The sequence below is a fragment of the Gobio gobio genome (genome assembly GCF_949357685.1).
Source record: "Gobio gobio genome assembly, chromosome: 7".
Taxonomy (NCBI): domain Eukaryota; kingdom Metazoa; phylum Chordata; class Actinopteri; order Cypriniformes; family Gobionidae; genus Gobio; species Gobio gobio.
The window spans coordinates 38462498-38484289 of NC_137103.1; the positions used below are offsets into that span (position 1 = coordinate 38462498).

The 21792-nt window shown below is 36.3% G+C and overlaps 1 protein-coding gene and 1 long non-coding RNA gene across 2 annotated transcripts in view; both read right to left on the minus strand.

Moving 5' to 3' along the window:
* fgf14 (fibroblast growth factor 14) overlaps positions 1-21792 on the minus strand; it is a gene marked incomplete at its 5' end in the record, with an annotated part of 154067 nt that overhangs the window by 96025 nt on the left and 36250 nt on the right. The window lies entirely within an intron of this gene.
* On the minus strand, positions 12091-14015 carry LOC307129071. Its single transcript, XR_013816849.1, has 3 exons — positions 12606-14015; positions 12400-12516; positions 12091-12316 (listed from the first exon to the last, which is right to left on the minus strand). It is a non-coding gene; the product is annotated as an uncharacterized lncRNA (long non-coding RNA).

The following is a 21792-nucleotide window of genomic DNA, read 5'->3' on the forward strand; positions in this document are numbered from 1 at the left end:
TTTGCAGAGGCAAAGAGACTATACGCCAAGTTCTCCACACATAGTTCTTCTAACAATAGACAGCAACAGAAACTATGTGCATAGATGTCTCAAAATGTAATTTTACAGCCGTTTCTTTCTATAAAACATATGACATGAGTACTGATAGCCAAGCACGTTGTGAGACTTGAGCCTCACTAGCTTATGCACACACATACCCATAGAGTATGCTTGGTTAGTTGGAGACATCTCTTTGGTGCAGTCTGGACTGATGAGAAGCCAGAGATGTGGGGGTGGTGTGGGCTGGGTCATGCTGACTCCACTGAACTGGCACCAGGACTGATTAAGTTCAGTATCGCTGCTTGGGATCAATGGTTTCAGGAAATCAAATAAGGTCAGTCTCATCAAACGCAGAATAGCCATCACCTAACAACCAAATGTTTAACATGGGTCTAAAAGCACTAAGGTGATTTGGCAAGCAAATCAAGCAGCAAAGCAGCACCAGCTGTGGCCTACAGTATTCTCAGCCTCAGACGCCCACAGTCCTCTTACTGACCATCTGATGCATATTGCTTACAACAACAAAAAAGGAATGCAAGTTCTCAATCTGGAAAGCTCTAATCTCATTGTCTGACTTTACATAACTTCCAGGAATAAAGGCACATCATTACTTTTGGACAGACAAAAATTCTTACTAGTCTATATACATTTTCCATTACTTTTTCGTATGCTCTCCGTTAGGGATACACAATATATATCAGTAACATATTGTACATGTACATAACCGATAAGAAAAAACTAAGAAGAAACATGTTTATTTCAATGAAAATGGGATTAACTTGATGACTTGTTCTTTTTCCAAAAACTGTACATTTAACAGTAATTTACTGTAAAATTACATGAAATGTCCTATTAGATATATTATAGTTTTTCACTGCAGAGTAAGAGAATTTTACCATAACATTTTTCTCAAAATGAACATCCATCATACTGTGCATTATGTTGTGATGCCTAAACTCTCAGCATTTAAAAAAATCTGGTTTCAGTATTTTATTTTTAATTTATTCGACAAATTTTACTCTGCGTTTATCTGCTATTCGCTATGACATGAAAGGGATTCTAAGTAGTGATACCGATTCTTTTCAAGAAAACTGGCCGATTCCGATACCGATTTCCGATTTTTTTTTTTACACAATAAAGTAATGAAAGTATACATGAACAAGATGTTTATTTGGTATTTAACAGGCTAAATTGGCTTTTGGCTAATGAAAACAAGTCCGCAAAGTCTGAAATTAACAGGAAATTGAATTGGAAATTAAAAGGCTGAAAGGTGAAATTAAAGGCAACAACTGCATATTCTGCAATCCAAACAAAGATGTTACTTAAATCAGCATTTGTTTTTAAATTCAGTGTAAAGAAAAAAAGTCTTTACCATTGAAATTCAATAAAACCAAAGTATATAATTGTTCCAAAATGTTAAATCAAATAAAGTTTAGTGCAACGAAAAAAACTAAGATGCTACAGCAGGTGCTTTTTAAATACAATTAAGTCAATGTAATTTTAAGGTAAAATAAAAGGTAACACTTTAGAATAATGGTCATTAGTTAACATTAGTTAATGTATTAACTAACATGAAATAACAATGAGCAGTACATTTGTTACTGTATTTGTTCATCTTTGTTAACGTTAGTTAATATAAATCCAGATGTTCATGCTTTGATCATGTTGGTTCACAGTGCATTAATGTTAACAAGATTTTAATAATGCAGTTATCTCTCATTAAATGTTGAAATTAACATTAACAAAGATTAATAAACGGTTTATAAGTGCAGTTCATTATTAGTTAATGTTAACTAATGTAGTAAACTAATGTTAACTAATGACCATTATTCTAAAGTGTTACCAAATAAAAATGATCATTCTATAGGCTACAGAACTGATAGTATTTCATTTCTAAAATGCATGCATGTTCTTCTTTAGGCTACAAAAAGAAGTATTTCGGCTTTTTCACAAGTTAGTCTGTTTCGTTCTCATCCGATCCAACACGTGAGAATCTGAGCTGAACAAACGCTCACTATCTACACTTGTGCAAGGCGGAGAGGTAAGCTCGCGCAACTTCAGCTCGCGCAACTTCAGCTCGCAGGAAAGCGGCTCTTCATTCCCTTTCGCGTATCTCGTCTCTTCCCTCAGTTATCCAGGTTCCGTTTGTAACACACAAGTAACATGTTCGCGAATGATTGCAATATAGGCGTATGTGCATGCGGGCGCACTTCCGGATAAATCGGCAAAGAAACCGGCCGGTTGCCGATCGCGCGCAAGAAGCAAAAACCCGGTTCCGGTTTTTGGCCGGTCAACCGGTGCATCCCTAATTCTAAGCTTAAAGGGATAGTTCACCCAAAAATGAAAATTAGCCCATAATTTACTCACCCCCAAGTCATCCTAGGTGTATATTACATTCTTCTTTCAGATAAATAAAATCTGAGTTGTATTACAAAAGTCCAGGCTAATCCAAGCATTAGAATTGGATTCATAGTTGCTAAAAAGTCCATGAGAAGTGCATCTGCCCATCAAATAACATGTTCCACGCGGCTCTGGGGTGTTAATAAAGGCCTTCTGAAGCGAATTGATGCGCTTGTGTAAGAAAAATATCCATATTTAAAACTTTATCAAGTAAACTTTCGACCGACCGCCTTCCCTGTTCAATTTATGATTTTTGTTTTTAAAGTTACAGATGCACTTTTTATGGACTTCAAAAACAGAGCAACTATGAATCATTGTTCTAATGCTTGGATTAGCCTGGACTTTGAATGTCATATACACCTAGGATGACTTGGGGGTGAGTAAATTATGGGCTAATTTTCATTTTTGGGTGAACTATCCCTTTAACGTATCTAGGTGCATCCCTATCCCATCTAAACAACTGTTCATGCAAATGCCTGATAACCCGATAAATGGCACGATTGTTTAATTAAACATAATGGAACTAGTGCGTTTGCTATTTAGCAACATGCAAGATCAGCTGCCGTCTGCCAGTGCAAGACACCAATCCAGCACAAGCTCCATAAAAAAACTATTTGCATGCACTATGACAGAGTACAAATGATCCTATTGAAAGCACTGAAATGATCTGATCCATGAGAGTCTGCTGAGTGATTCACTCATTCGGAAAACAGTACACACTTCACACAGAGTCGCTGTTGCGCATTAGGGTGTAATATGCAATTCGAGAGAAGTACGGTGTGTAAAAGGTGGCATAAAGATCATACACAGTTTCCATTAAGCGACGAACATCCCCTCATTTACAGAGCAGCAGTCACATTGTTTCCTGCACTCCAAAGTGCACTTCTGCAGGTATGTTTGAGAGCAAATTACCTCCGGTTTTTTGCCCTCTTATAGCGGTATGATGCTTAGTAATGCAGTCCATTCACATGATTGCCAGGCTTGAAAATGAATGGGCAGAGTACAGAGTGATTAAGATCTCCACATTTGTCAGGATTACTTTCCAAACGCACAGCGAATGTAAATCATAACCGGACGTTGAGCTCCGCTGTAGAGTGGCGGGTTTCGACCATGATGATAAAACACTAAACCTAATTACACAGCTTTTGATACAGTACCACAGTAATTAGTAGTGAACTCTTCTGAAAACTGAGCACTTGAGAAAGAAGGGTAGAAAGAGACAAAGAGGTCCAGACCATGACTTGAGAAGGAAGTCAGCGGAAGGACATGACATAAGAAGGAAGCCAGCAATCAACTTCAAGTGGATCTTTTGCTAGTTGCATGGAACATAGACTCGTGACCAAAGTCAATTCAGGATTGCAAGGCCTTTAGCTTAAATGAGGGAGAGAGTCCTCAAATCAATCTGAGTTTGATTCTCTTTGAATTCTGATCAGTCAGAAGTTTGGAATAATTCAGATTTTTTAATGCTTTTGAAATGTCTTTTATGCTCACCAAGGTTGCATTTATCAAAATAGTAAAAACACAATATTGTGAAATATTATTATTACGATTTAAAATTACTATTTTAAAAGCAGCAGTCCATAAGTTTTGCCTCTTGGTCACCATCTCCGTTTGAGACCTGCAATTGAAGTTACTTGCAGAATTATCGTCTTTATGTGGGTTGCGCATCGACATGGCTCCTCAACGTGAATGAATCTAATGTTTTGAGGAGTATGTCAGTCACCTCACCGGTGTGGATACTGTACTTCGGAATCACAGATTCTACGTCTTGGAAGTATGACCTAAATAAGAATTTTCCCTGCAAAATGTCATCTGAAGTAAGTAACATGTCTGCCACTTTTGTTCTGACCAACTGAGAAAAAAAGCATTACAATAAATCATGCTACCAATGCTACTTCTTCTTCTTCTTCTTCTTCTTCTTCTTCTTCTTCTTCTTCTTCTTCTTCCGCTCTTGAGTCTATCTTCAAAACTGCAAGTCCGACCGAGACGAAACCAGCGTCAGAAGTTCGGAAACATAGGTCGATAACTAAAAACAGTTGCCCAAATGTCAAAATATTGATATTAAAGGGAAATCCAATCAAAGTCAGATGTCTGTCATTTTTTACATGTTTTTTCATATAAATGTCTATAACTCCAAAACGAAATGAGATATTTTCACCAAAATTGACACACACATGTATGGGCTCACTTTGAGTAGACATAACATTTTTTTAAGGATTGTGCCTCTTGGTGGCGCTATAATTAAACAAAATATGGCATTGGATCTATACAACTCAATGTTTTAATGTGGGGTTTTAACATTTTTGCTTAAAATTGCCTTAAAATGTCTTCACTCATTTTTTTCAGTTGGTCTGCTGCTAGCTTCCTTGTTTGCTTCTATTGCGCTTGGCCCCGGTATTGCTGCTTGCAGCTATATTTATTATTGTTATATTTCTCGAATGGTTAATGTTAACATCAAAAATCAGAATTGCGTGATTACGCTTATTTAGTGTGTATTAGCGTTACCTGTACATTAAAATTTCCATACAGTCTAATCTTTTGACTACGGGGGAATCTCCAGTTGTCACTGATGATTGTCATTTGGACTGTTCTGAATTACAATCCTCCATCAAAATGATATATTTAATTATGCCAGCTGCTGTGAGAAAAGGCTATAAACAAACCACCACCTGCAGCATCCTCACATGCGATACTACTACTAGCCGGACTCCTTCTTTATGAATACAGACGTGATGTAATGATGCAAAGAAAATTTCCGGCGGAAATCCACCAGTACCACTCAAATTATAACACATTATTACAAGCTTACCGTTGTGAATCGGGCTAAGGTAAGGAGATAGTTTTGAATACTGGCTATTTATGTACTTGCACAGAAAACAAATTTGGGGTATAATTTTTAACCAAAAACAGTTACGGACTGCAGCTTTAATATATTTTAAAATGTAATTCATTCCTGTGATGGCAAAGCTGAATTAGTTTTTTCTGCTTAATATTTTGTGAAAACCATGATCCTTTGTGTGGCGAGCAGCGAGGCTGAGGGACCGTGAGAGCGGGACGAGGCCGCAGTCATTAGTGATGATGAGCGCCAGCTGCGTGCCGTCGGCCTCGTGTCTCACGGAGGAGTGACGGGAGTATAAAGGAGGAGCGACGACAGTGAAGGACGAGAGAGGAGCAGGCCTGGATTTTAATTTGTGTTTTATTTATGTTTTGTTTATGTATGTACGCGGCAGTCGTCCGTGAGGGGCTGCCGCTTTTACTTTCACTTTGTTTATTTATTTGATTAAAGTCTGTTGAATGTTCGCCGGTTCCCGCCTCCTTCTTCCCTGAACCAACATACCTTACTACACTTTGTTTCAGAATTCTTCTCTAAATAGAAAACTTAAAGGAACACTCCACTTTTTTTTTTTTTATGATCCTTGATTATTACACAGGAATGAGAAAGAATAGTCCCTAACCATATCGGCCAAGAAAATCGCAACTTTTCATTTTCCGTCGGTCTTAGTACACAATGTAACTACAGAAGAGTCAAGTTTTAAATATAGAAACTCATTGGTAATTTTTTGAGCGAGATGCTAACGGTCTAATCAGATTCAATGATCTATGCTAAGCTATGCTAAAAGTGCTACCGCCAGACCCGGAGATCGGCTGAATGGAAAAGGGGAGTTGGAAAATTAGCCTATTTTGTGTTCCTTTAATAAGCAGCATTTATTTGAAACTTGAATATTTTGTAGCACTACAAATGTCTTCACTGTCACTTTTGATCAATTTAATAAAATTGTATTTTCTAAGAAATTTCTTGAGCACCAAATCAGAATATTAGAATGATTTCTGAAAGATCACATGACACTGGAGACTCGAGTAATGATGCTGGAATTTCATCACAGGAATAAATAAAATTTTAAAGACAACAGTTGTTATAAAGTGTAATAATATTTCACAATATTACATAAGAAGTGAGCATAAGGGTAACACTTTATAATAATGTTTAGTTATAAGTCACTTATAAGTTATTAGTGAATGATGAACTAACCCAAACTATACATTCATAAATGATGAATTTGCTAACATTTTATGAATGTTTTGTTCATTCAGTTATGTCATTTATAAATTATTAGTTAATACATTCATAAATTATTAATAAGTGGTATGCTATATCGTATATCCGTATGTTTAAGTGATGAATAGTTTAGGGGATGCAGAAAGTGTTGTAAATGACTTGTATACACGTAAACGCAATGTAAGAAAGGTAAGAAAGATCTACAAATGACATACAACACATTTAAAGTGATGAATTGTTCACACTTTAGATTAGGGGATGCAGAAAGCTTTGTAAATGATTTATTCATGCATTATAACAGGTGTTGAACACTGTAGTGTAAGTGATGACTGGTGAGGGTATAGACCGCTGTCTTCTCTGACAGACATGGACTGAGCTTCAGTGGAAGGTGAAACTGGTTCACATTATCCCACACATAACCCAAGTTTGTGCTGATGAGTGGAAGGATTTATCATAACCCACTGCAATCCCCTGACAGTAAGTCATTTATAAATGTTTATCCCCTTGAAAAGAAATAAATTACTCTTCTTAAAAATACTGTTTTAGCATCCTGCATGTTTGTGCTTTTGAACACAGTCAAGCTTACAACCTAAAGATAAAGCAATAAATTATATACTGATCATTTACTAATCATTTGTTCATCATTTGTTCAAGAGGAACCATTGTTTATTGAGATGATACTAAAACTATTTTGACATAAGCACTTTAATGATCTATATAAATGATAAATATAAGTGATAAACATTTATAAATCGTTAGCATACCACTTATTAATCATTTATGAATGTATAGTCATGTTTTGTAAATGATTAGTTAATCATTAACTAATTACTTATAAATGACTTATAACTGAACGTTATTATAAAGTGTTACCCAATATGGATTTTCATAACATTTACATTTATTTTTGCTCAAGCATATGATGTCGTCCTACTCAAAAACAGTCTGAGCAGCTCAAGCGTTGTCTGTTTTGAGGATGTTGCAGTCAATTCCAAATGAACAAATTTTGAGACTCGCTTCAACAGATATCCCCTGCTGAGTGTGTAGGGAGCAGTCAACACTGTGCAGGGACCCTGTGAATCGAAACACTGCTTATGGTTTTGCCAAGTAGGGCAAACATATTTCCCTACTCTTGGTCTTGGAAACATATTTCTTTTTGACCAGGGCAGGGCTGGGCCATTCTTATCAAGCCGCATTTCCCTCTGATTTAACATTACTTAAATGTTAGGGTAGGTTAGCAATAGTGTTGGGATTCTGTTTAACGGGAATGTTGTTCTAAGACCAACAAAAGATGCTGATCCCGAAACACACCCTATACTTAGCAAATTCCCAGTCACCATGTGGCACTTGTGTCGCAGTGCCACGATGCACAGTTGATGTGCTTTCTATGCCCCTACTGCATGCTGGGATGTCACACTATAGATTCAATGAGTCAATGCTAGAAAAAGCAGGCCTATAGGCATTTTCTGAGTCACATCTATGTGTCTGGCTCAGCAGCACTGCATAATCTGACTTCACTTGTCCATTCACATTGAAGGATGATCATTGTTACTGCAGGCACATTCTCTGGCTGTACAGCATTAATTTCATACAAACCCCATTTGGAACATTTCTAGTTAATGTTTCAGATTTTCATTTTGAATTGCAATTCTGCATTCAGCTCGATACCTAAATTCAAATTTAACTCAAAATGAAATGTATTATTTGCACTCTGAATGGTACACAAACCTGTACCACAACACACACACTGATAAATACAATTAAATCTAAATGATAATCATGCATACTGTATAAATAACAAAGCCATTAAAGTTTGCACTACAAAATGGCTGCAACAACAAACAAATCAACGCAAAATAATTAGAATCCAATTTGTCCATTCATAAAGCACTCATTAATATTCGTTATTTAAATCAGATAGATTACTCAAAGCTGCTGTTTGATTTTTTTAATACTTCTATTCTAGTTTAAAGTACATACACAATATAAACCATAAGCCATATATAGGTACAATTTCTAAATACTGTAAACACTGTGGCTGTGTGGCACTGGCATCGCTATGTTTGTTTAAGAGGCATGACACAGCAACTTTTGCTCAACCAGTGACGTGAGTTTGGGGCGGGACTATCTTTTGGAACCTGTTGGAAATAAAAAAGAATTTGTGCATCTAGTGGCCAGAAATTACATACAGCTGCTGTAAATAAATTCAGCTGAATGACAGAATGACTGCTTATGTAATTCACAGAGATCTATGCTGCAATAAAGCCAAACTACCTCATTAACACACAGTGCTCAATGCTCAATGAAACTTTAAGAGAAAAACAATTTTTAGAAAATGCTTTTGCCACGTGACAACAACTGTCTGAACATTCATAAGTTATCAGCACAGCTTTTCAGTGAGTGATAACTGCTCCTCGTCTCTGCATCTCATCTCTAACTGTGAGAAAGGGGTTACAATTTACACGTATGTATAACTCTCATTACGTCTAGGGTTAATAGGGAATTCAGTACAAACAAAAACATCTATAACGCTCCCACACTAAGCATCTTCATTCCTCAAAGCAGCACACAGGAGATTGTGGAAACTCACTGTGGAAACAGATCTTTAACTAAAGCTCAGAGGTGAGAAGACACATGCCCAGCATCCCCTCTTTCCTGAGCTCAGCACTTTCAACAAGCATTTAAAAATAAATCAGGCACTTCAATGTTTGTTCATAACGCCATCTGTTCATCTGTGTCTAATGTGTGTCTGGCAGTGCGACTGAATGTGTTCATGTGTAATTCAGAGAGATGATATGATATTAAAAAAACTGCAGTACTTCCTGTACACATAGCGGAAAGAGGAGGGCAACTGTCAATTGCTCCGTTGTGAGGAGGGCATTATGTGTGGCTTGCATGTCCCGTGAGGATTTCATCACACCTTTTGGAAACATAACACACATATGCACTCTTATGGGAACAAAAGAGAAATAACACCTGCACCATTTCTCTGTTTTAGCCATTCTGTTGCAAATTATTCAGATTATGAACATGCAAGAGGAAAAAATGGAAATGTAGCACTTTTGGTGTATTTTCAGAATGTGCAAAACGGGGTGAAATTATTTAAGTAAGTGTTGATGAGAAAGGGAACAAGAGGAGTGCTATTAAAACAGAGTCCTGTGGAGCTGTGGTTCTGCGGTTAATGTAGGTACAGGTGAGGTATGTTCTCTCCCAAATGTCCTGAAATAACATAAAAGAATCTACTTATCCCATCATTGAGTCACTGTACATGAGTCACTGTGGCACAGCAAGAACAGCAGAATATCCTCCACTGGGATATGATGTACTCACATACATTTCTGCATGTGACATTCTCAGGGAGCTACTCACAGCAACACAGATATGACCATAAAGTTGAGTATAGACCAAAATTTTTTAAAAACAGCCAAGCGAAAACCACTTGTATTCATCAGCTAAATTCAAGTCATCGTGCATGTTTTCTCAAGACATACATAGACTGATCTTTATCACTGTACCTAATTGTAAATAAACGTAAATCTGATGATCATCAAGGTATTTAATACAATCATATGTACCAAAACCCACCATGATGCATTCACTAGTATAAGAGTAACCGTCTTTCGCCAAGTTACATCACTAAATCAGATGGAAGGAAGGAACTGATTTAGTTGTGACTAAATTTATCGCAACTTGCGATAAATGATTGTCTTTATAAGTCTTTATAAGTGAGTGATTGAACTATTCAGTCATCAAATATACAGATTCATTCATAAATGAAACAAATGACTGAGTAGATGCCTGAGCAAGGATGATAACGATAAAGATATAGGGCTCTATCATACACCCGGAGCAATTTGCCACGACGCTAGTGTTTTTTGCTAGTTAGTAATATGGGCCTAGGCGGGTGCACAACGCGCATACACTCTGCTTATTGCACACACAGGGAATAGGGATGATCCTTTAGACCATGCACCTGGGCTGGCACACCGATTGTTTTTTCCGTCGTTTTTTCCGTCCATTCTTCAGACCATGTGCTCCGATCATTAAAATAGGGCCCATAGTTTTAAAAATAATTCTATATGTAAAAGAATAGCACAAACAATAGTGTTGGAATCATTGACAAAGACAAACATTGACAGCCAATCAGAATCTATCCTGCTTTAAAGAGCTTGAACATTTAAAGTGGAATACAACAAAACTGCAGCCTAGGGCTATGATTAATCGAAAAATTATCGAAACCGGAATTCAGAAACTCTAACCGACGTATTTTTCCCATGTCGGTTATTTCGGGTTTTAGTCACGTGACTCCACCCCGTCAGTCACATCAAGTGCAGTTTGCAGGCACACAGAGAGATGCAGGAGCAGTTATCTTTGTTTATAGTAGATGCTCAGAATCACTATAGAAACTGCATGTTTTGCACAGTTTATACAGTTAAGTTAATTGCTGTTCTTATAGCCTACGCGCTGTCACACACACACACACACACACACACACACACAGACGGCGCGTGCAAGCCCCGAAGCCAGATCGCTTTCACTTTCGTCCTCATAAAGTTTGTCAAGTAAATGCGTTTAAAAGCTTGCCAGTTTGAACATTTATAGCGATTGTGCACTATTCAAAAACAACAATACGGAAAACGTATCCGTTCAGTGCTCGGCTTTAAAGTGTTAACTTCCTTGAAGGCGGGTAACTCTGTTGAAGTTTAAAACTATTGGATCTGCCCAGCCACTCTGGACCTGCCATAACCAATCGCTAACATTTGGTCGTGACGTATGTCATCTCAAACTAGCGCACGACATCAACGTCATCGTTCTCAGTCACTCCCTCTGTTCGCTGATTGGAACGTTTAAAATTTAAGGGCACTGTAAGTCGCTTTGAATAAAAGCGTCTGCCAAATGCATAAAAAAAAAATTGACCGGAGAAAACCAGAGAATATACCACAATCCCAGATGGAGTACTGAAGGAAAATGAAGGAGGGCGGAGCCAGACTAAATAAAATTATTTCTTTAAAAACTATCTTACAGCACTGCATGAAAAGTGGGATTTTCGACCCCGTAAACGCCTGTATACTCCCAGAAATCTCCCTAATTTTCGGCAGTTTTCAACAATTTAGAGGCAGCGAACGTCGCGTTCGTCTGTGCCACAAATTGTCGTAAACGAACCATGACGTAGGTGGAGAGCCCCCCGCTGAGAGAGCCCGCGGAGGTGCGACGCCTCTAATTTGCATATGAATAGCAGCGAAACCAGAGAGTCAACGGCCAGACTTGAATTTACTCACTCACTATTGGCTGAAGCCACTACATTTAAAAAAGAAAAATCCCTCGTGATTGGTTGGCAGATCACTGCAAACCAATCATTATTGGTCCCCCTGGCTCATTATAAATGTAAACCCCAATAATAATAATAAATATATAATTTATGTTGTAATAATTAGTTTTATATTAATTTTATTGTGCTATGAAGTATTCATACCATCAAGGAATATATGGGAAAATTATACGGACCGTGCCGTTTATTCAAACAAGGGGCTTCATTTATAAGCATACAGCTGTTCATTCAAAGAAAGGGCTTAATTTATAAAACACAGCGGTTTACTCAAAGAAAGAGCTTTATTGTTAAACACACAACTATGTACAGTGCAGCAGTAATGTCTCGTAATGTAATGTAAAGTTCGGCGAGCTCCAGGCTGCGAGAGGGCGGTGGCCGCACAATCCATCCAGACACCCCGTCAACAAAGCCGTCTTCCTCGTCAAACATGAGTTCAATGGTCGCCGACTTCCAAATGTCCACCTCATCCAGCACACTCTCGCTTCCAGCAACTGTAATACAATCCATAAAGACAATAAGCAACCTGAAAAATACTCACATTGACAAAAAACGGATCTAATATAATAAATCTTACCCTTTTTCTTCTTGATCGACTCCGAGCTAAACTTCGCAGTTTCCGCCTGCAATGTAAGTTCAGGTTGTTTGTATCTGAAGCTCCGGCGTGTCGATTCATAATACGTCTTACAGGCAGCTGGAAAACAATTACATGAGACTGGTATTAATAAAAACAGTCACGGTAAAATTAAACAAGGAATGAGAAACACATTAGAAGTTACTTACACACAATTTCGTCATGTTCAGCGGTTAAATCTGGACTCGCGGAAATCGCTCCAAGCAGATAAGAGCTCACGGCTTCGTTATGAGGCGGGGATAGTCTGTGTAAACAAAATGTGCAGTTTTAAGCTCGGATCTATTAACGCATCCATTTCCTTATACAGCTGAATAAAAGCATATTCTTTAAATCGTAACGTTACATTACCCATGCTGTGGTTCATAGCGCCTGCAGTTTGCCTCAGAGTTGTGAGGACGAAGACAGCCTCCTGAAAATGAGTCCAAAAAGTTTGTCGCGTCCATGCAGAGATTGAGTTGAAGACGGCGTCCTGTCATTGTTGATCGCGAAAAAGGAAAGCAGCAAAAAACATAGGAAATGTAAAAAAAAAAAAAAGCTTAAAGCTCGTCTTCTACGCGTCATGGCCATGACCTCGACCTCGCACGTCATTGGACTAGGGCTCTAATATGGAACGTGCCCGGGGCCAAATCTCGTGACTTATGACCGTGTCAACACGCCCTGTTTTCCGCGTCAACGCAGCAATTTTTTACGTGTTTCTTTTGTATGTGTAGACACGCACATTCTGGTCGTGTAACAGGCATACACGCACATACACTTTTTTTTTTTAAAGCAGACTTACCTTTAGATGTAGCCTAGGCTATGTATATTAATATAAGATATTAATTAATTGCTTAACTGACTACTGTGCTAGAGTAAAGTAGCCTAATGTTGCAATGTATATTAAGTAAATGCTTAATATTATACAATTATTATAATTTATCTATATGGGTTATTGTTGGTTTTTTAAAGTTAGGCTATATATAATTTCTAAAAGTATAGGCTAATTTACACAGCACATATTTATAACTGAAAACACACACACACACACAACTTTATTCACTTTCACATAATAATGTTTTTGTAACTTGGTGTTTAGTTTGTTGTATAGTTTGTTTATACTGTTCTGTCTCTGTTTTGTTTCCAGGAACATCTGATGAGTGCTATAATAAAATGACTTCATTATATTTAAAATATGTTTTGATATTCATTTTATTTATATTATTAATATTTTATTTACCCATAAACGTGTCTTTAGGAAGCCATAAGTTATAGAGACAAGAATGACTTTTGCCATTTAAATGCCACATTAATTTACTGAGGACCCATACAGCCAATGATCATGTGTGAAAACACTTATACATAAATTGATCACTTATAAATCAAAACTAAGGTTTGAGAAAGAAAGAATATGCATACAACAAAATATATTTTTTCATAGCAGCTTCAGTAACAAGTTCAAAACAAATTCTGCTGTAAACCGGCTCTAACAAGCCAATATAGTGTCAATGTTCAGCTCAAGTGACTTCACTGTTGATTCAGTTCAGTTGATTTCAGTTCAACTGTAAATTCTTCAGTTGTGCATATTTGTGTGTAGTTAGATATATGCAAAAACAACATTTTTGGAAGAGTTAAAATAGTTTTGCACAAAGTGTTGCTTTTGCAAGAGATGTCTGATGTTTTGTGTGTTTTGTGTGTAGAGTTACAAGAAATGGAGCCATATTTTCAGAAATTGTGTGTAAGCAATTAGATAAAACTGTAAATGAATCCAGTTTATTTTAGTTCAGGACTCATAGTCCAGGTGTTAGTAATCTGTGCTTAATCTTTGTTCCAGGCAACAATTTTTTTACTCACGATTAACTAGATTAAGGCCTACTCTTGGCATAATTTAAACCCTGTCCAGGAAACCACCTCTTGAAAATCTGCATTGATAATTCATAAAATGTGGTGTGAGCTCAATTTAAATGACAATTACAGAAAAACACAATCTGACTTAACTATAAACACACAAACTTGTACTTTTCACATTTATGATTAATAGCCATTTAAAAAATCATTCACAGTGCAGGGTGGAAAAATTTATTTTGGTATGTAAACTGTATGCTTTACTTGATTTATTTGTGTGCTTTGGTTCATTGTCTTGCTGTCTTCACTGCTGTCCTGTAATATTATTTTTTTTTTTACATAACATTGGTTATTGCTAATGACATATAGAGTAATTAATCTACACTGTGAGCCTGGACAAGTTGAATCTACTTAAAAAATTGGAGCAAACTGGTTGCCCTAAAAATTTAGTAATGTGAACTAAAACGAGTACATTTAACTTAAATTTAAGTTAACATTTTAACTTAAACTTTAAACTTGTTTTAGTCAAAAAAATTCAGAACCTAGATAAAACTCCCCCTGCTGCTACTCTGATTTGCATTTGTGTAGCTCACAGCATGTTCATTTACATGATAAAGCCTCCCCTAGAATTAAGGGGAGGGGGGTAATGGGGGGACAACTGCCAAGCAAGGCCCACGTCAATTTACGACAATTTACGGCAGTTTTCGGTGTTGCCTGCAAATTGCCGTGCACAGTCGTAAACCTGAAGTTTCACGGCAATCTACCACTGCATGAAAACACTGAAATCCGGCACTATCCGGGCATGGTATACTCCTGTGTAATTTGATGTTTACCGGATGTATGTGGGAAAAAGCGGATCAGAGTAACACGGAACAGTATATTTCCAGAAAAACCCGGAAACCTCACGTATGCGGACGTATACAGGAATCCGTGAAATTTCACGGACATATACAGCTGAAACACTGCTGGGTGTGCTAGGACTGAAGACTGTTAGGTGTGAAGAAGACCTTTCATATGTTAATGACTGACACTTGTGCTGGCTGTTCTCAGAAGTAGGGGGGCAGGGGAGCACTTCAGGATTGAGAATTATCTCTGGTCTACTGTAGGCTACAGCAAACAAGCTTTTTACACAGAAAAAATAATTCTTAAGGCCCTGAAACACTAAACTGAACTAGCAATGACTAAAGCCGACTGTGGGGTTGGTTCACGTTGCCTGGGTCTGAGCCAAACCATCAGAATGGTGTGTCAGGGCCTTAAAACCACTGCATGAAAAGAGTCTCTAAATCAAATATTTTTTATAAAAACAGTACAAAATAAAAACCCTGTCTGAACATATACGTTCACAAAAAAATCTGAATATGTAATGAAATAAACAAAGAAATGTAATGGAATTAACAAAGGATAATTAACCAAACATTTTAGACTATCCCCAAACAATTTTTGCAAAGTTTTACAAATTGTAGGCAATAATAGAATTAAATAAAAAGGAGATGAAATGTGGAAAATGAAAAAGTTTGTTTTAAAAACACCAAAAACTGATATGCTCAAAATAAAAATATGGAATAAAAAAGAGCAGGGATTCACTTGCTCAAGAAACACAGAAACACAAGCAGATCTTTCAGCTCTGCAACTGTTAACAAAAAGTGTCACTCCAAGATTCTTAACTTTAACACGCTGCAAAAGAGGAGCGTTTTGAGGTTTGAAATCCACCACTCACAATAGATGTAGGTGCAACCAATAAGGTTACCAATAAAAATAAGGCAACCAATAAAAATAATCCTAATTTTACAGAAAAAAACGTCAGTTTTTTTACAGTATTTTCTTGTAATTTTGAATTATGTTTAAAACAATGTAAAATTACAAACAATATCTAAATAAACAACTTGAATGTTATTTTAAGGATTATATAATTAATGACAAATTACAGTAATTCTCATTTTTTTATACAGGAACATCACTGTATTATTTTTCTGTTTTCATAAATAACAAATTCATGCAAAATTACAAACAATATCTGTAAATTAACAACTGTAATACAATATTTAGCTCATTATATAAAAGGTTTATGTTTATGTCCATACTAACAATTTAACATTATTCTTTGTCTTTTTAAAGTAAATCTTATTAGTTTTATATTTACACTGTAAGAATAAAAACCTTAAAAAAAACAGCAGCTACAGCTGCAAAACAAAAACCGTAAAATAAGTCAAATATCTTAAGTCAAATAAAGTTAAAAAACTTCACAGAAATTTACATTAAACGTTTTAGAGAAAACACTATTAGTTTACAGATTTTTCCTTATTTAAATTAAGATATTTTACTTTAATTTTCTGTTTTACAGTGAAGGTGTATTTTTACATTCAAACTGGTTTTACATTCAATTCTGGATACAAATATAACAAAATATATAGCAAACTAAATATCAAACAATAATTGTTTTTAAAGAGTACAAATCTGCACTGCTCTCCAGGTTGAAACTTTCAAGCCTCTGCCCACACCACAAAACACCATTTGACCAATTAATTAAATATAACAGCAAATAAAAATAAATATACACATTTTCTAACTGTTGTTTAAAACAGGTTTTTTTTCTATATTTGCCAGGCTATTTGCTGTCTTTCCGTGTTCTTTTGAGCGTGATTGGTCAATCTGAACGTCATCCAGAAATCTGGCCAATGACAGTGCGCGCCTTCCGTTTGAATTATACACCCGTTGTCGTTGCTCGTGGCTCGCGGGGACGCGACGCGATCGCGGCGTCTAATCTTCAACAGGACGGCTTCTTCTGTCCATTAATGGCATTGCATGGATCATTTTAAACCTGTTAAAATCTTATTTTGGACGAATTTTGATTGTGGGATGTCGACTGAGAACGAAAAAACATGAATACGAACAGACTAAGGTTTCAATGGCGGACAGCAGACGGCAGAAGGTAACGTAAACCCCTTTATATTTTTTCTACTGCTTATCAAGATATAACGTTAGTGCATTAAAGTCATATGCTAATCGTGATTAACTTACATATTCTGTTTCTGTGTTTTGTTGTAATACTGTTAAGCTAGGGCTGGGTGTTATGGCGATCTGATGATACTGACTATTGTTAGTGATTTTGCTGTAAACGTTAACATTACCGTTTTATATTGCGGAATGGGAATATAGCGTATATAACGCAGCACTGACTGTACTAAAACTTTTTGACATTTTGACAAGGAAACATGCATGAATGTAGAATAATGAACGGGACATGCATGTGTTAAAATAAGCCTCTCTCAGACAGCAGGCGATCCCGAAATCAATTATCTTTCTGTAAAATGCACACAATTATCTCAGAAACCTTGTCATGTGAGTATTCACTTGATTTAAACAGTCAGTTATGTCTTAAGTAAGTTAAACAGTTCAAGTTAACGTGGGGAAACCCGGATGCGTGTCATTATGTGCATCCGTTCTTAAAGGGGCTGCAGCTTTGTCATAATTTTAATAAAACAAAAGAATAGAGAAGACCTTCTGCTTCTTTTAGAATCAAGTGATATTAATTAATTGAATATCATACAGTGAAGACTTTTAAAGCAGTATTATTCTGTAGCATTTTAATAAAATATCCATCAAAATATATATATATGGTGATATCGTTATTGTAAAATAAAATTTCTCATGTATGTATAATTATATGGTCATAATGCCCATCCCTACTGTCAGCTAGTTTTAAGATCAAGCTTGTCATAAAATGTAACAGAGCTTTGGAATGAATAATCTGAGATCATGTACACTTGTTCAACAGAGAGGACAGGAAAACACCATCCTTGGACTCTGAAGAATTATAGGCAAACCAGGATTTTGGATCTACTGTGAAGTTTTTGTATGGGCCTGGTGAGTATGTTTTGCAAGTCCATGTCCGTAAGTTGATAATTAATATTAATGTTTTATCAAACAAATTAATATTCATTTGTGTGTGTGCATGTTTCTTCCCCCCTCATGATCCAGAAGTTTTGGATCCATGATCCTGAAGAACTTTTACAGATGTTGACCCTGAATGTGTAAAAGGTAATCTTAAAAATGTTGTCATTATTTTAATATTCTCTGTTTTTTTCTGTAATGTAGACGCATGCGTTTTCTGTGAAGTTGCTTTGAAACACTATCAGGGTTTTTTCTACATTGAAAATGTTTTGCCGGCCGCCAAAACAAATTTTTGTCCCGCCAAAGCCTTATTTGTTGAGTTATTGTGATTTGTGATTGATGTAGTAGATGACTGCTGCACTTGCGTTAACTGAGTGACAGAGAGAACGACCAGTGAGCTCATCCCTCGCTCGCACTCTCTCTGTCTTCAAAATAAGCATTCTTAGCTTTCTAATGTTTCACATTTTACGTTAATCAAAATCAAAAGGTCGGAAGACCGAATCCATGTTGCACGTGGCGCTATCAGACGATGTCTTCCTTTAATTACCGCTGGGTGTGAAATGCGCTCAAAAAACATTGACTGATTCTCTGACCAGCTGACATAAAGCATACTTTCAATAAACAGGAAACAAATCCTATCCGGTTATGAAGTGTTTTCTGTGTGTTGACAAATCTTTCGCAATGTTCTAACAGACGGGATTCACACACAACGCGTCTGCTAATGTCCGATTCGCCACATTATGACTCCTTTGAACCGAATCATTTTAACGACTGGTTGGAACTGATCTGTCCAACACTGAACTCACAAATCAGTTTAATAATTTACTCAGAACAACACCTGAAATGAGAACACAAGTGTGCTTACCCACTTTAGCAAGAGTGGATAGTAAGAATTATTTTTAATTATCAACAGTCTTTCAGCTTATTTATGTGGACAATGTGTAGTAAAATAAATAGCCTAAAATCATTTAGTTTAGACTGGAGTGAGGTGAACCCAGAACAAATTTGTTGTTAGCTAGCTGATTGTATATGGCAGAAAATTGTATATGGCAGAAAATTAGGCTATTTGTTCATTTTTTTAATACTATTTTTTTAATATTGATATGATTATATACCAAAACAATTATCAGTAAATAGTGTAAAAATGAGGAACAAAAACAAACATCAAGGTATCAAAATAAGCAAAAGTTACAAACTTTTTTTGAATTTATTTCAAATTTATTGTCAGTATTGCGCTTGCAGATCAAGTGGGTAGGGTATTTTTTTTTAACGTGCGTATGTGTGTGTATGGATGACCATGTCTGTCAGCCACCACCGAAGACCATTTTTGACCCAGAAAAAACCCTGAATATGTATTGTGAAAAGCGCTATACAAATACATTTTAATTGAATTGTTTTACTTACTTTTATTGGCATTAACTATATATTATTAATGTATTATTTGGCAGGTCGCAAGATGTATTTTATTTTGTGAGACTTTGCTGAGGAAGTATTCTTTGGCTCAGTCTGAAAAGGCCCAGAAAAGAAACACTATGAAGAACATCACACAGAACCGTCAGAGAAAGAGACGGGTAAGTTAAGAAACCGGTTAAGCTTTTCCCCCCCAGAATGTTACTATACTCCTCTCTGAGTTTTAGTGGTTAATTCACTGTCATGTTTTGCAGTTGCTGGAGACCAGGTCCAGGGTTGCACAAACCAACACAGAACCTGTGGAAGACAGCAACTATAGACAAGATGTCTGAAGATGCTGCTGTTGTTGATGGAAGGCCAGTGTGGATGGTTAGGCTAGCTACTACAAACCAGACTAGACTGACCCACGCTACGCATCACATCACCAGCCCATCACGGCAGTTTGAAAAAATGTTCAAAACTCAAACAACATTGTGTTAGAGTTGGTCACAATTCTTTTATAATTATAATTTTAATATTCAATTGTTCCATTTTATATTTTCTTTATTCCTATGTTTATATACTTATACTTTTATTGGTTCCCATATATAGAGTATTTACATATATTTTATATACACTTTTTAATTTATAGATTTCTTTGTCTCGTTTTATATTGTATACTTTGTATGTTTGTTCCTTTTTAGATGTCCATGTTGCTTTTGATCTCCACGTTTTGTATTGTTGTTCCTCTTACGCCGCCTTCCTTTAGAAACATTTTGTTCACTTATCTTTTCCCCCATTAATTTTAATGTATGTTTATAATGCTCTTTGTTCTTTTTATTTGGTTATATTGTTTACTTGGAATATTTATATGTATTTTAATATATTTTATATACACTTTTTTTGTCTTATAAATTTATTGTTCTCATTTTATATTGTTTAAGTTGTATATTTATTCTTTTCCTTTTTATGTTCACTGTGTATTTTATTCCTTTACATCTGTCTTTTAAATGCATTTTGTTCATTTTTTTCCCTTTTTGTTTCTTTACCAATTCATTTTAACGTATATTTATGTTCTTTGGACTGTTTATATTTTTACATTTGTTCCTTTACATTTTCATCCCTTTTAAATACATTTAGTTCACTTGTTTTTGTTTCACCATTGTTTTAATGTTCATTTATAATGCTGTTAAGAATTTTTTTTTTTTTTTATACCTTTTTAATAAATATTTCAGACTTTCTCAAATTGTTTTGTGTGTATTTTTCTTTTGGGAGGGAGAGGGGATTATTTTTTATTATTATATATATTATATATTAATGAGCAAAATCTGCATAGCTGGCCTATAACCAATCAAGTCCCTATGCTACAAAACCTAGCCCACCCTTAGCCTTAGAAGTAACCAATAAAGTCACTTGACTGGGTTTTCAATGAGCCCTGTCCTCCAATAGCAGTCTGGGTTTTGGGAGTGGTTTAAAAAAAGACAACCAATCCAGTTTGAGATGAAGGACCAATAGGGGGTGGAAGGCAAAGCTGTTTAGAGGTGTGAAAATGTCTCCTGGGAAAAACTTGATGGGATTATTTGCCATGGCAACAAATGGCTGTAGCATGGGAGTATACGGCCACAACATACATCCGATTTGGTACCATTTCGGATGAATACGGACATATACGGATCCATGGAATTTGACCTATCCGGCCAGTATACTCCTGGATTCTTCCGAATTTCAGCAGTGTATACAGGAGTATCCTGGTCCGGATACACCTTTTTTCATGCAGTGTACAGTGTCACATACTGACGAAAATCCCACTTTTCATGCAGTGTTTTTTCTGTGACACAGAGAGCCGAGTCGTGTCGTGTCTCTGACAACGCGCGCGCCCTGAAGGCAGACCTCTTTCACCTGCGTCCTCAAAGCTTTGTCATTTGTATGTGTTTTAAGGCCTGCCAGTTTGAACATTAAAGCGATTTTAGACCATCAGATGTGTATTTTATTGAACTAATGCTGATATATTGTGACAAACGAACACTCAGAAGCTCACACATCACGTGAGGATCGCGCGCAGAGGAGCAGCAGAAACGCAGTGTCAACGCTGTCCTGTGACTAAAGTAAAGTCACCAAAGTAGCTTAGAAACTCAACCGGTATAGGCATATATTTTAATACCTTGGAAGTAAGTACAAACCACATCTTCATAATGAATAGAGACGGTATGAGTAATTCACATACACAATCACTCC